Genomic DNA, 17420 nt, shown 5'->3' with positions numbered 1-17420 from the left:
CTAATTGCTTCCCAAGCTCTAAATAACTTTTTCACTGATATGGGTATGGTGAGATAAGGATTTGGCTAATGCACCTCTTAAGGATGTATCAATGGAGAGTGTGAGAATAGAGGAATTTGGAGAAACAAGGATGAAGATTGTAGATAAGTTAATCTTGTTTTTCTCTAGGGTTTCTCTCTCAAAATTCTCTCTAGAAGCTCTCAACAATATGTGGGTATAAGGGGTATTTATACTGGTGTGTGTTTAGAATGCGAAATGTTAGTTTTTCCCAAACAAAGTGGTTTGGCGACTTGGCCTCGTGACTTGACTAAGTCGCGAGTCTGAGTCGCAAGCTAATTGCCTGGCCAGACTAGAAGTTTTGTCCTGTAGTGCTCTAGCTTGCGTGACTCTTCAACTCCTCTGCATGCTTCATACGTGTGCCTCTTTTTGTGACTTGCCAGCCGCGAGCCAGTCACGAGATCTAGTCGCAAGGCCCTGCTGAGTGCACACTTTTGAGCTTTTCTTCACACTCTCTCACACACTACCCTTACATGATTCCCACCTAAATACAGGGTTTCTAAATGCTGAATTACAAGCAAATTGACACGGAATAAAGCCAACAAAATGGTTGATTAAATTCAACCTTACAATCTCCCCATTTGGCTATTCTGTGACAAAACCCTAAAACAAACTCCAGACTTAACATGTGAGTTGGGAATAGTTGAACAAAACTCACTCACACTTAACTCTAGAATATGTGTAACTCTTGAACCATAAGAACAAGTATCTTCTGAAAAACAATAACACAATATGGTCATTGTATGTAGAAAACTTGTAATGTATATGCAGCAAGCACAATGCGATCAAGCAATATAGATTAAAGCAATAAAGCATGGATTGACCAAAAATGAACAATCACTATAAATAGTGACCACAATGCTCATTCATACAAGGAATAAACATCCAGACATGCAAGCTAATAAGCTTAATGCAAAGTATAATTTGCATATCCAACACTCAACCAATACAACAACACAAGGTAATTGTATTAAGGATATAAAATCCAACACAAGGCATAAAAGTGATGTACTTAAAGAAAATGCATAACATTTAACAACAAGTACTAGGCTACAAAGCATGGGTACAAAATTACAACACACTGAATATCATCTTATATGTATATGAACCAAAATGCCACAAAAGCTTTAACCAAAGTATTAAAACCATATCCATGAGTTTAAACCAAGAAATTAACCAAGATATTTAACATAGCACTTAGTAAACCCATAATAAAAAATATCCAAAACATAACAACAGAAACCATAGTGAACATAAAATAAAATGCTTAAAAGAAGTTTTTGGCTTGCTTTCCCTCAAAATGGTGCTCCCCCTCAAGAGCTACCCCTTCTTCTTCTCCAAAATTCTCCCCCTTTTTTTACCGAAATGGCCAAAGGGTTATTGTTGGGTGGTAAAACTATCAAACTTTGCTGAAAGCAGGTTCATCTACTCTTGGATAGCAGCCAGCCTGTTAGATTGCTCATTTTGGACATCTCGGAGTCCATCAATCCTTTCAAGGATGATTTGGAGTGCATCTGGAGGAACTATAGAGGATGATGAAGCTCTGCTCCTTTTGCCACAGCCTCTTGAACTTGATGGTTGTCCTTCAACTTCTGTCTCAGTCATCATTGGCTCTCCTTCTTCTTGAGCACCCTCCTCTTCATCACTCGGAAGACGAACTCTTATCCATGTAATGGTTAGAGTATTAATGGCTGAGAAAGTAGGCATGAGACTGATGTCTTGAGGGATGTAAGGTGTTTTTAAACAGAACACTCTGTGGGTGTGAGTTCAAAACATTCATGGACAGCCTAGGGCAAAATGCATAAACACTCAACAAGTGATGCAAATACCAATCAGTGTATACCAGAGGCATCTCCCAAACAGTGTATATCACAAAAAGCCTACAAATCAAGCAAATGTCTACAAGACATTTTACAATGGGTATAATATGCACAACACACCTCAGATCAAGGGTTATGCTTAAAAATGAGAATCAATCATGCGAGCATGTGAAATAACCATCATACAATCCATATCAACAAAACCCATTTACTCAAACTCAACAAATTGAACTCAACCCATATTCGAATCATCACTTATATCAAATCTGAACAACAACTCAAGAAACAAGAAAACAAGGCTATAATCATGAAATACTTTGAGAAAAATGAAGAACCCATACCTTTTCTTGAAGATTGATGAGGTAATGATGAAGAAAATGATGGATTTCAGAGTGAAACATGGTGAGTTTATGAGGGAGATGAACAGACAAGACAATGAACAGTCAAGATGTTCGAGGGAAAACTGAAAAGTTTTAAAAACTATCCTTAAAGAGCAAAACACACATTTTTTTTGTGACTGAACCAAGTCGTGAACAAGTCGCCAGGATAAGTCACTAAACACCTTAGAGACAAAATTTTTGAAAAATTTGTCTAAGTGTTTTTCACGATTAGAAGGTCCAGCCACGAGTAAGCCGCAAAGGGAGCTGCAAAAATTTCTGTATAACCTTGCAACTAGAGCTTCCACTTGCAAACAAGTTGCCAAACCGAGTCGAGAGAACTGTGAAAACCCAGAATTTTGGAAAATTTTCCAAGTCTTTTTCATGACTGGGACATTGACCCGCCAGTGAGTCGCAAAAACCTTCTATGTAAGCTCACGACTTGGGGCATGCGATTGGAATGACCCACAACCAAGTCGCTAGTACAGGGCAACACTGTTTTTGAAATTTTTGATATTTTTGCAAAAACAAAAGACTTTCCAAAAACAATTAAAACACTCAAAAATATTTTTGTGTTTGATCAACAAAAATTGAGTATGTGAAATACATTTAATCAAGTACAATCACACAAATGAATATGACATTCATTGAACATAGACATGTGTGATGTGTGTGGATACCAAAGATGAGATAGTCCTTAGTCTAATGTGAAGTTTCAATGATCAATTCAACCAAGGCATACACAATTAGCACGAGGAAAAGTGACCTATCTCAATTATAGAAATATGCATATATGACCTCCTACAAAACTTGATAACATTATTATGAAACTTTTCATTTGGCTCCATTTACATCATAAAATTTGATCTTTTTGAATCAATACATCTCATTTTGAGATCGATGCCTGGAATTTTTGACATTTCAATTTGATGAGTAAGCCTTTGGCTTTTTGGGCATCATACATTATTCACAAAAGTCGCTTTCCCTTTTTCCTAGTCAAGTACTAGTATGTACGAAGGTTTTTGCAACTCACTATCTCTTTTAATTTTGAGATTTACATTTGTTGAGCTCTTTAAACAAAAAATAAAAGAGTGGGAACATATATAGGCACAAGTCTATGCAAGTTTCAAGATCAACAAGACCATTGAGTAATCATTCATGACAAGTTTGAAGATTTATTTACAACAGTCATATAGATTTCAAAAATTTTCCCACAATGATATGAGTGCATTGAGAACAAGCTATACTCGTAAATGCACAAAACCATTAGCACAAAGGTACAAGGCAAAACATGTTTGTGACAAAACACAATAATGTCGATAAAACTTTTTGTAATGGTAGCCACTAACTGAGTTGTAATAGAGTCTTGCGTTGACAAAAATTGAAAGTTAGAGGACTGAAATGACAAAATTGAAAGTTAAAGGACTGAAATGAAAAAAATGTGAAAGTTAAAAGGTCAGTTTTGCATTTTTTCCTTTTGTTTATTTACTAAATAGAATCTTTAGTACTGGCAAGGAAGATATTTTTGTTGGTTGGATATGAACGAAACTAACACACAAAAATTGTTGGATTTGAGTACCTTTCTTCGCCCACACGTCACGTGCATTTCGGGTGATATCCCTATAGGAGTGGGTACAAGTGTTGTGGCTTTCAAACCTTTTGTTGAAGCTTGCCAAACAGGTGGTGAATGCATCGATCATCTCCATCACATCTATCACTCCAGAATCACCATCTCAACCTCTTGATTGCTCAACAGCCAAATTCCTTTTGTCATTTCTTGGTCCTAAAATTGAGTGGTTAGCATCTGTAACTTAGTATCCTTCACCTTTTTAGTGCCTTTATAAGTGATCCCCAATATTTCCCACGCCCCCTTGACAACGGTTATATGAGAAATCCTGCAAAACTCATCTGGAGAAATACCACAAAAAATTGCATTCAAAGCTTTACTATTAGCGTCAGCTGCCGCAAGTGTTGCCTTATCCCAAGTGGATTTAGCGGCCTTCAGCCTAGTCCATCCTACATCTACTGCATCCCAAACAGTATCCTTAATTGAATACAAGAGTGCCCTCATCCGGACTTTCCAAAATGCATAGTTACTACCATCAAAATATGGTGGAACATTTAAAGATTGAGACCAATCCATCTCAAACGGGGTCAAGGACCGCACTAAGGTAATTAAACCACAGCTAGTGCACCCACTCTGATACCAATTGAATGCTCTAAAATGTGTGAAAACACAAGAGCTATTTAGACCCCTAAATTAAAATTATGACTTGATTGATTTTACTCTAAATTATACTAAGTGTGGAATAGAGTAAATGTGAGCGGATAAACAAACAAGCTACTCTAACCCATAGTCATTATAACACAACAGTAAAATGAAAGGTAAAAGAGTGGGGAAGAAGAATGCAAACACAAGATAACACACTTGTTAGATTCTAAAGATTTAGGATTTTATATATTTAGAACTCTAATGTGTAATGTTGGCAAACCATGATCAAAACAATATGTTTAGTCTTGTTTAGGCTTGCTCAAAGTTGGATCTTTTATGTAAAGTTAGAATCAAGTGGCTGCAGAAGTATTAGTGACTTTCGACCTAGTTCGATCGATCAGAAATTAGACTCGATCAATCGAAAGTCACTTACCAGCAAAATCAGCAAACGTAAAAAGACCATAACTTATTCGTTTGAAACCCAAATCGCGAGCCATTTTTTCCAGTATTTAAAGGACATCATAAGCTAACCCTAGGTAGGGTTTTCAGATATTTTTAGAGAGATTAGAGGCCCTCTTGTGCCTCTTTGGTATTTTAGGGTTTTGTACCCAAACCTCTCTAAGGTTGTTACTCATATTGCTATTTTGTGTAAATCTCTTGTGAGATCTTTGAGGAGCTTTCCTTTACACAAAGTTTAGGGTTTTCAAGGTGGAGATATTATCAAAACCTTGATGATCATTCAGTTGCAGATTCGAGAACTTAAAGAATAACAAGCGTGGGTGCTTGTACTTGATTGAAGAGTCCAAGACAGAAGGAGTCTGTGGATTCGGAGCTTGCACGTGGTCATGTCAGTAAGTTCTACTGGTGGGTAGCATTAGGAAGTCAAGCAGGGAGCTTGTAGTCCTTCTGTATGAACTTCAATTCTTTCGCAAAGTGGATTCAGGTTTACCTTGAGGATAGCTAGGTCAAATCCTCCCCAGGTTTTTACCGTGTGATTTCCTGGGTGATTATATCTTGTGTTATTTACTTTTCCGCTGTTTTATATTCTTGATATGATTGTTTGATTATTTTAACCTAGAATTGCATAATTTGACTAAGTAACAACTTGGCTAATTAACTAGGCTACTCAATCTGGTTGTGTTTTAAGGGGTCTAAATTTCCATCAAGTGGTATCAGAGCAGGTAGCTCTTTGTCTATAGATCTTTTGATCTCTGAGCTATTCCTTGACCCCTGTTATCATGAATAATTCGAAGTGTCTTTCTGCTCATGTTTGTAATGATTTGCATAAAAAGGACACTATTGTTTCTATTGATTTTTTTGATACTTTTGAAACTCTTCATAAGGAATTATCTAAAGCTTTGAAAATTTCTAAGAAATTTAAAGAAGAGGTAAAATTGGCTAATCTTGAAAAAGAGGATTTGATTGTGAGATTAGATGAATCTAATAAAAAGAATGAATTTTTGAGAAATCAAATTTCCTCTCAAGATGAGAAGATGAAAAGCTTGGAACAAGAGTCAGTTGAATCTAAAACTAAAATTAAAAATTTGACTAGTACCAAGCCTGTTGTTGATAACAAAAGTGTTTTTGTTTCTCTTAAGCCTAAAACTGAAAAAGTTTATATCCCTCATTTCAAGAGGAATAATAAAGAGAAGGCTTATTTTGCTAGGTTAGACAAAGGTAAAGGTTCTGATGTAGATACTGAAGTTTCTAAATCTATGTCTAAACTTACTGTTAGAGAGCATAATAAATCTGTTTTTGTGCTTACCTATCACTTTTGTGGTGTTGTTGGTCATATTAGACCAAATTGTTCTTTGTTGAGGCAAAAACCAAAATCTGAGAATAGATTTACTATTAGGAATACTGATGTTCCTAAATTTGTTCCTGTTTGTCACTTTTGTGGTGTCACTGGTCACATTCGTCCTAATTGTCATAAATTGAAATTTAAGCATTTTGTATGTCAATCTAGGATATGTGATGATATTTCTCCTGCCATAAGTCCATATAAATTGTTTCATATTCTTTTGAAAAATTTGAGCTTGTTGGCTTGTGAAAGAATTTGCAGGATTTTTGTATCTCTCAGAAGATTGGTGTAATTTCTCAAATACACTCTGCTTCACATGAATTTTCACCTACAAAGCCGAAGACTTGTGCTAGATGGGTGAGAAAAGATTCTCCAAGGTGAGTGTTGCTGACTTGTCCTTGATTTAATTCTTTCAATTGTTTGTGGACATGTCTTGTTTCTGTTTTTGGTTGTTTTGTTTTTTAGGTTGTTTTTATTTTAAAAAAAAAATCCAAAAACATTGAAAAATTACAAAAAGACAAAAATATTTTATTTTGTGCCTTGTTTTATTGTTCTTGAGGATTACATGGGTTATGATATCTCTCTCTTGATTTAGAACATGCTTAACATTGTGGAGAAACTTGAATAGTATGCTAAGCTATTTTTGATTTTGTGTGAGTATGTACTAGTTTGTACATATACTCATGGGTTAATTAAGAAATTGATATTTCTTGTTTGTGTACCCTCTATAACTTAGTTAAACATTGTCATGCATTGCATTTGCATTGTTCATTTAGTATAATATGTGTTTTTTTGTTTTTGGTCATATATCTTTTAAAACCAAAAAGATTTTTGTGATTTGTATTTCACATCTTGGGTTTATAATCAAGGATTGACCATATTATCTTTACATAACAAGTTTATGTACCTTGTTTAGCTTTGATGAGTTTATTTATTGCACTTTACTAGTTGAAGCTTTGTAGTGCATGTTGTGTGGGAAAGATGTTTATGGTGTTTATCACTTTGTCTTGATCTTGAAGTCACATGTTATTTGACTGTCGGACTTGATCCTTTTGAGAAAGACATAAATAACCATCTCACCACTGTTTACTAGCCAATCATGAACACCTTAGTGCATATCATAAGATTCTGTGCTTGAGAAAGTATAGCACATGCACAAAAAGAACATAAGGTGATGCCTCGGCTTAATTGCTTAATGCTTAAAATTGGTGTGTACTATTAGGCTTGATGCTATCTCACATAATTAAAATTAGTGTGTATTATTAGGCTTGATGCCATCTCACATAATAATGAGGCAAAAATACAAGAAACTTACATGATTGCAAGCTTTTGTTTTAGGAGATGTGGGAGTTATAGAATGTAACTCTTTAGGTGATAATCTCTTTTAAATTTTGTGTGATGAATTTTGTAGACTTTGTAATTAATTGCTATTCACATATCACCTCACATGTATCTCAAGTTTTTGCTAGTTGCATACACTACACAAGTTACTCTTTGTTAAACTTAGTACATTTTATTGTGTGTGATCTTGTTGTGGTCATCCAAGATTAAAAGTTTCTTGATTTTAATGCAAAATGTGTTTAATGTTTGCACTTTAAGGACAAATTGATTGAAAATCTTAATTTTGGAAGATCTGGGTTGAATTGAAGTATTTTTGTAAATACTTTTCATCTCATACTCATGCATTTTTTTTTAAAACAATGTGCTTTGAGGAGTTTCTGCATTAAAATGCTCTGTTTTTCAAAAAATCTGATTTTTTCCAGGCTTTCGATCGATCGAACCTGTTTTTCGATCAATCGAAATTGTGATTAAAGTTTTTGGTTTGAGTAAGCCTGACTCGATTGATGTTCAATCAATTCTCGATCGATCAAAACTGAAAAATTTTCAGTTTCTATATTTTTGACCAAAATTTTTTTTCATGCATCATTTGTGTTTAGGATTCACATGCATTGCATTGATTTTTGTATCCATCTTGCAGTTTTGTAGTCATATCTCTCATTGTTTTCACACATAACATGCATACACTTTGCTACATTGGGTACTCAACTTAATTTAAAAATTGATTGATTAATTTTTGAGTTTTGTACATTCTAGTATATGCTTTTTCTTATGTGTGAACTGTAGACAATATTTTTCTTAAGAGATATGATGGATAATCAATGTGCAAATATTTGCTCTACTCATGCAACTATTTATGGGTCACATAGTGCCATGTTTGCATTTTATTGAAAGAGAGAGTATTTTTCTTCATGTGTATCCTCACCTTAGTTTTTAACTTTGGTTTGTGTGTTTTTTAACTTTGGTCCTGCTGGTGAGGATGTACCTGATCCTGTTGGTGATGTTGCTGCTGCTGCTGATTTTCCCCCACCTCCTTTATTTTTCCCCAAAACTGTTTTTCCCAAAACTTGTTTTGTTTTTCCTATTTTTAATAGGGGGAGAAAAGTTTTTTTGACCTATGTTGTTCATAGGGGGAGCTGTCTCTATTTTCTATAGAGTTGAATTGTTTTGTGTTCCCTTCTTTCTCTATTTTCTCTTATCCTTTGTTGTGTATGTTGACTATTTACTCTTTATATGAGTTGTCTTTGTCAATACGGACAAAAAGGGGGAGAAATAGTTGATATGTGGGAATATGTGTGGAAAATACAAGAATGTGCTATTTAGGGGGAGTTAACCTTGTTTTGATATATCTAACTTAGGGGGAGAGTTAGTTTGCATATTTGTTGATTTACTGTTTTTCTGTTACACATGCGTTTATGCATTTTGTTTAGTGTTTCAGGAAATATACAGGTTGATTCAATTAAGCTGCTGTCTACACTTGCAACTGATGGATAGTAGTTAGGATTAAATTTTAGTTTTTATGAGCATTATTTTGTAAAGGGCTGTTTAATTGTAAACTTTGAGCTTAGTGTGAGTTTTGTCACGGATTGCCAAAGGGGGAGTTTGTTAGGTTCTAAAGATTTAGGATTTTATGTATTTAGAACTCTAATGTGTAATGTTGGCAAACTATGATCAAAACAATATGTTTAGTCTTGTTTAGGCTTGCTCAAAGTTGGGTCTTTTATGTAAAGTTGGAATCAAGTGGCTGCAAAAGTATTAGTGACTTTTGGCCTGGTTCGATCGATCAGAAATTAGACTCGATCGATTGAAAGTCATTTACTAGCAAAATCAGCAAACGTAAAAAGGCCATAACTTATTCGTTTGAAGCCTAAATCGTGAGCCGTTTTTTCCAGTATTTAAAGGACATCATAAGCTAACCCTAGGTAGGGTTTTCAGAGCTTTTTAGAGAGATTAGAGGGTCTCTTATGCCTCTTTGGTATTTTAGGGTTTTGTACCCAAACCTCTCTAAGGTTGTTGCTCATATTGCTGTTTTGTATAAATCTCTTGTGAGATCTTTGAGGAGCTTTCCTTTACACAAAGCTTAGGGTTTTCAAGGTGGAGATATTATCAAAACCTTGATGATCATTCAGTTTTAGATTCGAGAACTTAAAGAATAACAAGCGTGGGTGCTTGTACTTAATTGAAGAGTCCAAGAAAGAAGGAGTCCGTGGATTCGAAGCTTGCACGTGGTCGTGTCAGTAAGTTCTACTGGTGGGTAGCATTAGGAAGTTAAGCGGGGAGCTTGTAGTCCTTCTGTATGAACTTTGATTCTTTCGCATAGTGGATTTAGGTTTACCTTGAGGATAGCTAGGTCAAATCCTCCCTAGGTTTTTACCGTGTGGTTTCTTGGGTGATCATATCTTGTGTTATTTACTTTTCCGTTGCTTTATATTCTGGATATGATTGTTTGATTGTTTTAACCTAGAATTGCATAATTTGACTAAGTAACAACTTGGCTAATTAACTAGGCTACTCAATCTGGTTGTGTTTTAAATTAAAATTACAGCGCAATTGATTTTACTCTAAATTATACTAAGTGTGAAATAGAGTAAATGTGAGCGGATAAACAAAGAAGCTACTCTAACCCATAGTCATTATAACACATCAGTAAAATGAAAGGTAAAAGAGTGGGGAAGAAGAATACAAACACAAGATAACACACTAATGTGTTATCGAAGAAGAAACCGAAGAACGAAAAACCTTTCCGCTGCCCTCTAAGCAGTAATCAATCCACTAGACAATCAGTTGGGATACATGAGTTAGCAAGAGACCTTCCAAACCTAATCTACTTGATGTACCAAAGCCCTCCAAGCTCCTACTCCAACAAAGCTTCACGGAACCGTGTCTTGTCTAGCTCTTCAAATCCCGCAACAAGCTCCATGTTGCATTTGCCATCCTTGGCTTCTTCCAATGCTTCCTAACAGCACCAAAATCTCATTGAGCACTCTGAAAGAGTGTGGTAAGTGTTTGGGTTATCAACCTCTCAATGGTATGGAAATGGAGAGGTAGGAGTTAAGGAAAATCCACAAGCAATTGTATAAAAGATTGTGGGTATAACAATATCTAACTCTCAAGGTTTGTGGCAAAGGTTTTCTCTTAGAAGCATTCCTCAACATTTATGGGCAATGTGGGTAAATATAGTGTGGGTACAGAAAGTGTGTATCAGATAATACAGTCTGGCAAAACAGAATGTTTCGCAAGTGTCTCGCGGGAAGGCCTTACCCGCGAGCTATTCATGAAACACAGTTGTCTCCATCCTGTCTTGACTCTTTGCATTCCAGTTATGTGCAAGGCACATGCATCACTTCACAAGATGCTTAATCACTAGATACTCATGAAAACAACTTTAGTCTTTATGCCTTGAGTCTTCACACACTCTCTCTTTCACTTTCTCTCTCTCTCACATAACCCTTACAATGAAATCCCACAAATAATATAGGGTATAAAAGATTGAACAAAATTACAATCAAATTTGGCACGGAATAAAAGCCAACAAAACACATAGTTGTAAATTACAACTTTACAGCGATAATTAAGAAATGGTACATCAGTATTAACTTATGTTGAAATTGTAAAGTTGTGATTTTCAATTATGTTTTTTTGGCTTTAATTTCATATCAAATTTGATTGCAATTCTTCAATCATTTTCCTTGTATGTTTGTGAGATTAAATGTAATGGGTATAGTGTTCAATTCGGTGAAGAACTGTGAAGGGAATCAAAGGAATTCTGTAGTTCATGGAGGCAGAATGAAGGATCCGAATAGCCTGAACAAAAGAGCTGAGGAGTATGTTACTGAAGTTAAACAATGCCGAAATAATCTCTCTGTTTTGACTCGGCAGCAACAGAGTGGAGACGTTTGGCAACCTCCCTCACATTCGGAGTATAAGCTGAACTTTGATGCAGCGATTTTTTCAGGCTTGGACAGATCAGGCTTTGGCGCTATAATTAGGAACGACAAGGGTGAAGTGATGGCTGCTATGTCCGTGAGTGGTCAAAGGTGAGTTCAAGTGATGAGGCTGAATTACTTGCTTGTCGAAGAGCTATTGAGTTTGCTGTGGATGCTGGGTTCTCTAGGTTGAGTATTGAGGGAGATAATTGTAATGTGATCCAAGCCATCTCATCTTCTTCAGAAAATTTTTCACTACTTGGGAATGTTGTTAATGACATCAGACACTTGTTGTGGGGGTTACAGTGGGTTAGAGTGTGTAATATTAGGAGAGGAGCAAATAAGGTAGCTCATGCATTAGCTCAATATGCTAGAAATTCTCTTGATGCGGATTTGTATTGGATGGAGGACTCTCCCCCACCTGCCTTAGAAGCCTTGTATCATGACTCTTTGTCATTATAATTGAATGAATATTTCCTTTCAAAAAAAAAAAAACTATGAAATGTGAATTTTAATTTAGGAATAATTCTCAAGTTTGAATAGAAAATTGTGTTTTACTAATGATATAAAAAAAATTCAAACTGCTACATAACTAATTGATTAATAAAGAAATTCTTCTTAATTTCAATCATTATAACAGTAATCATGAGTATATGGAATCCCTAGAACATAACTTGTTNTGTTCAATTCGGTGAAGAACTGTGAAGACAGGGGATTTCGTGACTGACTCGTGACTGGCTTATGACTAATGCAACCTGTGAAAGGCCATGTAAGAAGCACATGAGGAAGTTCAAATGACTCAAGTGTCAAAGAGATTTCATGAGTGGCTCGCGACTTGGCTTACTCCGCACTGATAGCTGAAATTCTGTGTTTCCCTCATTTCTTTGCTCACATTACCCATAAAATTGTAAAGAGAGTTTTGAGAGAAAACCATATAAATTCACTTAAGAGTTAGAGATTGCATACCTTCAATCCTCTACAAATTTCTTTTAGTTTTCTTCTCTCTTCCCTCTCTAATTTCATATTCTTTGAGTGGTTCTTAGCTCAAACACAAACCACACCCATTCTGAGTGTTGTGAGTTGCTTTGGAGCTTTTAGAAGCAATGGGTCATGACATTCTATGGTGGGTGTAATTGGGGATAATTGTGGGATCCAAAAACTAGTGAAGACAAAACTCGATGAAGCCCAGTGGTAACTGAGACTCGAAGGGTCTAAGTACAGAGGGTAATCAAGGCATGAAGGGTTAATATTGTAATCTTTGTACTTCAACTTATTTACTAGTGGATCAATTTGACTTGGAGGACTGCGAAGAGGTTTTTACTTTGAATACTTTGGCTTTCCTCTTTGATAACACATCGCAGTGTTATCTTGTATTTGTTCCTCTCTTCCTTTTACTCCTTGTGTTTTATACTTAATTGACACAAATCTTACCTAAATCTAATTGGTATTTTATTTTGTATGTGATGCTAGGAAATTCTCAGTAAATAATCATGTTAAAAAATTGCTTAAATTAAATTAAAAAAAAAAACTTCAATTAATATAAAACTTTAATATTTGAAACTACTTGGAAGTTAATTTAAGGTTGCATGTTTTCAGTGTAAAATATTTTCTAAAATTTGTTTTCTAAACTATGGATAATTTATATTCAAAATTTCGAAAACATCATTGGTCGTATCACTCTTACACTTGTCAAATCATGCCTATCTGTCTCTATGCGACCGAATCTCCTACTACCATTTGAGCGAGAAAAAACTTAGGTATTCTCAGAGTATGGTAAAATAGTGCTCTCCCCTCTCACATTTATGATGGACCTTATCGTGAATTTAATAAGTAGATCCCACCATAAATGTAAGAGGAGAGAGCATCATTCACCGTGCTCTAAGAGTACCTAAGAATTACTCTTTTAAGTGTCATTTGATTTTTTAATTTTTTATTTATTTTTGGGTACTAGCATCCATCATCCTCCTATCTCATCCTACCATCTACTCGCACTTTTTCATATCATGAATTCCATTTACACCCATTCACTTATTCTCTTCTCCTCTATATTAGTTTCACACTTGCGAGCAATTTCCCTTCCTCTTTCACTCATTATAGAAGATGCCCTAGGATTTTTTCTTTCATTTTATTTTCCTTCCCCATAAATATCTTGGATAGAAAATGACAATTTGCTTCTAGATTTGGTCTAAGTTTTGATTTGATTTTATTATACATATTGGTTTGGCGGGAATGCCAAAAAATTGGTCTAAGATTGAAATTTCTTTTAAAAGGAAATAAAAATTCTTTGAAATTTCCTACTAAGTGCTGATTTCTTAATAGTAATGATGCGTACCCAATTTGTTTCCTACAAAATTTCAGAATTTCGAAGTGGTCGATTATGAAGGTAAGGCACAACTAACGCTTCTTGATCCAAGCCACTTTTTTTTTTTTTAATTTTTTTTAACCCTGACAACTGATTACTTTAGTCATTGTAAAATTTATTGTGAAAAAATTAGAATTAGTGGCATTAATTGATTTTTTAATGTTCTCGGCGCAAATACCCCTATGCACTTTGTGGGGGAAAAATCCCTTTGGCTTCCTTTTTAATTGTTTTAGCCCACATGACTAGTGACTAAATTTGTGTTTGGGAATATATTAGTATAATCCAATTTTTTTGTTTTTTAGATTTACACACAAATTTTTAAAACCTCCTCTATTTTTTTTTTCTTTCACTTTAGTATACTTTCAGCAAAAACCTAATTAAGTTGTTCCCAAACGGACACTAAAAATAAATGTTCAATGATAATTTTACGTATTGTTCAAACCAATAGAAGGCATCAGCTATTAGTTTCACACTTGCGAGCAATTTCCCTTCCTCTTTCACTCATTATAGAAGATGCCCTAGGATTTTTTCTTTCATTTTATTTTCCTTCCCCATAAATATCTTGGATAGAAAATGACAATTTGCTTCTAGATTTGGTCTAAGTTTTGATTTGATTTTATTATACATATTGGTTTGGCGGGAATGCCAAAAAATTGGTCTAAGATTGAAATTTCTTTTAAAAGGAAATAAAAATTCTTTGAAATTTCCTACTAAGTGCTGATTTCTTAATAGTAATGATGCGTACCCAATTTGTTTCCTACAAAATTTCAGAATTTCGAAGTGGTCGATTATGAAGGTAAGGCACAACTAACGCTTCTTGATCCAAGCCACTTTTTTTTTTTTTAATTTTTTTTAACCCTGACAACTGATTACTTTAGTCATTGTAAAATTTATTGTGAAAAAATTAGAATTAGTGGCATTAATTGATTTTTTAATGTTCTCGGCGCAAATACCCCTATGCACTTTGTGGGGGAAAAATCCCTTTGGCTTCCTTTTTAATTGTTTTAGCCCACATGACTAGTGACTAAATTTGTGTTTGGGAATATATTAGTATAATCCAATTTTTTTGTTTTTTAGATTTACACACAAATTTTTAAAACCTCCTCTATTTTTTTTTTCTTTCACTTTAGTATACTTTCAGCAAAAACCTAATTAAGTTGTTCCCAAACGGACACTAAAAATAAATGTTCAATGATAATTTTACGTATTGTTCAAACCAATAGAAGGCATCAGCCCCCCTAGGATGTTCCCCAGTGCCCTCATGGGAGGACTATTAGAGTTGCTCGCTAGTCTCCCCTTGAAAACCCTCTCTACAGGATTAATTTCGACGGCGCTGTTTTCAAAGAATTAGACTCTGCTATCATTGGAGTGGTTATCCGAGATTCTGCAGGCAGTGTGATTGGAGCTTTAACCCAAAGGATCCCCCTCCCAAGCTATCCTGCTACTGTTAAGGCTTTGGCATGCAAGGGAGTGATGCTGTTTGCCAAGGAGTAGAGTATTTTTGAGACAGTGGTGGAGGGAGATGCTGAAATAATCATCAAAGCTCTCCAATCCAAGGACAGTAGAAACCCCGAATTTGGCCATAATTTGTTTGATGCCCTTGTATTTGCAAATGACCTTTGAGTCTGCTCTTTCTCTTAAGTAAAAAGATCAGGAAACTGTATATACTGTTACCCACTTCCTTACTAGACATGCTAAGTCTATTTGTTAGAAATACTGAATGAATGTATTGTATTTCACACTGAAAGAATATACACAAGTGCCTTTTTATAGGAGGCATATGAGTGCAGTATAAGTAAGAGTGTAGTACAAGAATGTGTGCCATACAAGTAATCTAATTGGGCCTAAAGCCCACAACACTGTACATGTTAACAGCCCCCCTCAAACTCAAGGTGGATGTGAAACTAACTTGAGGTTGTCAACCAAAGTACAAAAGTGTTCCTTAGGATGTGACTTGGTGAAGATATCTGCTAGTTGATCTTTAGAGGAGATTGAGATCAGCTTAAGAGCACCATGGACAAGATTATAACGAATAAAATGACAATCGATCTTGATGTGTTTAGTCCGTTCATGGAAGACATCATTGTGAGCAATATGAATGACATTCTGGTTGTCACAATAAAAAGGATTAGTAGAGGATGTAGATACACCTAAGTCTTTGAGAAGCCATCGTAGCCAAAGGAGCTCAGATATGGTATTAGCAGGGGCACAATATTCTGCTTCAGTACTGGAGCGAGACACATGAGTTTGTTTCTTGCTTCGCCAAGAAATTAGAGAAGAATCAAGAAGAATGCAATAACTAGTGTTGGACCTACCATCAGTGGGATCTCCTGCCCAATCAGCATTAGAAAATGCATGGAGAATAAGAGGAGATTGAGCAAAGTAGATAAGACCATGGAATAGAGTGCCCTTTAGATATTAAAGAATGCGCAGAATAGCAACATAGTGAGTTGATCGTGGAGTAGATAGATACTGGCTCGCTTGGTGAACAGCATAGGAAATGTCTGGACGAGTATCAGTGAGATAAACTAGGCTGCCAACCAAGCGTTTGTAAAGAGATGGATTAAACAATGGTTTCCCCCTTGAGGGAGTCAGATGCACATTAAGCTTAATTGGAGTATCAACAATCTTGCTATCAGTGAGTCCAACTCGAGACAAGAGTTCAGAAGTATACTTGGCTTGAGTAATATAAAGTCCATCTGTAGGATAAGTGATTTCAAGACCCAAAAAGTAGTTGAAATGTCCAAGATCTTTCTTCTCAAACTGCTGATTGAGAAAATCCTTGAGTTCTTGAATGCCACTAAGGTCATCACCAGTTATGATCATATCATCCACATATAACAAAAGTAAAATAATACATTTGTCAGTGTGACGAAGAAATAAGGCAGAATCATAATGATTGGCTATGTAACCCAAGTGAGAGATGGTAGAGTTGAATTTGGCAAACCAAGCTCGTGGAGTTTGTTTAAAGCCATAAAGTGCACGTCAAAGGTGACAAACTTTGTTTGAGTCAACAGAGAGACAAGGAGGAGGTTGCATAAAAACTTCTTCACTTAAATTCCTATTAAGGAATGCATTTTTGACATCCATTTGAAAAAGGTCTCATTTACTAGCAATAGCAGCAGTTAAGAGGGCACAAACAGATGAGATACGAGCAACCGGAGCAAAGGTCTCTTCGTAATCAATCCCATACCCCTGTGTAAAACCTTTTGCAACAAGACAAGCTTTGTAGCGCTCAATGGACCCATCAGAGTGAGTCTTAATCTTGTAGATCCACTTACAACAAACCACAGATTTTCTAGGAGGAAATGTCACCAAATCCTAAGTATGACTTTTAGATAATGCATCAAGTTCCTCTTTTATTGCAATCTGCCAAAAGGGTCAGTGGAAGTCTCACGATAGGTGTGAGGCTCGTGTAATGTAGCGAGGGTAGTGTAACAATGATAGTCAAGTAAATGTGTAGGAATAGATCTTACCTGAGTTGAGTGACGAGGTGGAATGTCTTGTGTAAGATCTTTAGGTCGAGT

Source organism: Quercus suber, unplaced genomic scaffold (assembly GCF_002906115.3).
Source record: "Quercus suber isolate HL8 unplaced genomic scaffold, Cork oak 2.0 scaffold_298, whole genome shotgun sequence".
Taxonomy (NCBI): domain Eukaryota; kingdom Viridiplantae; phylum Streptophyta; class Magnoliopsida; order Fagales; family Fagaceae; genus Quercus; species Quercus suber.
The sequence above is the reverse complement of the archived record's forward strand: the minus strand, read 5'-3'. Positions refer to the sequence as shown.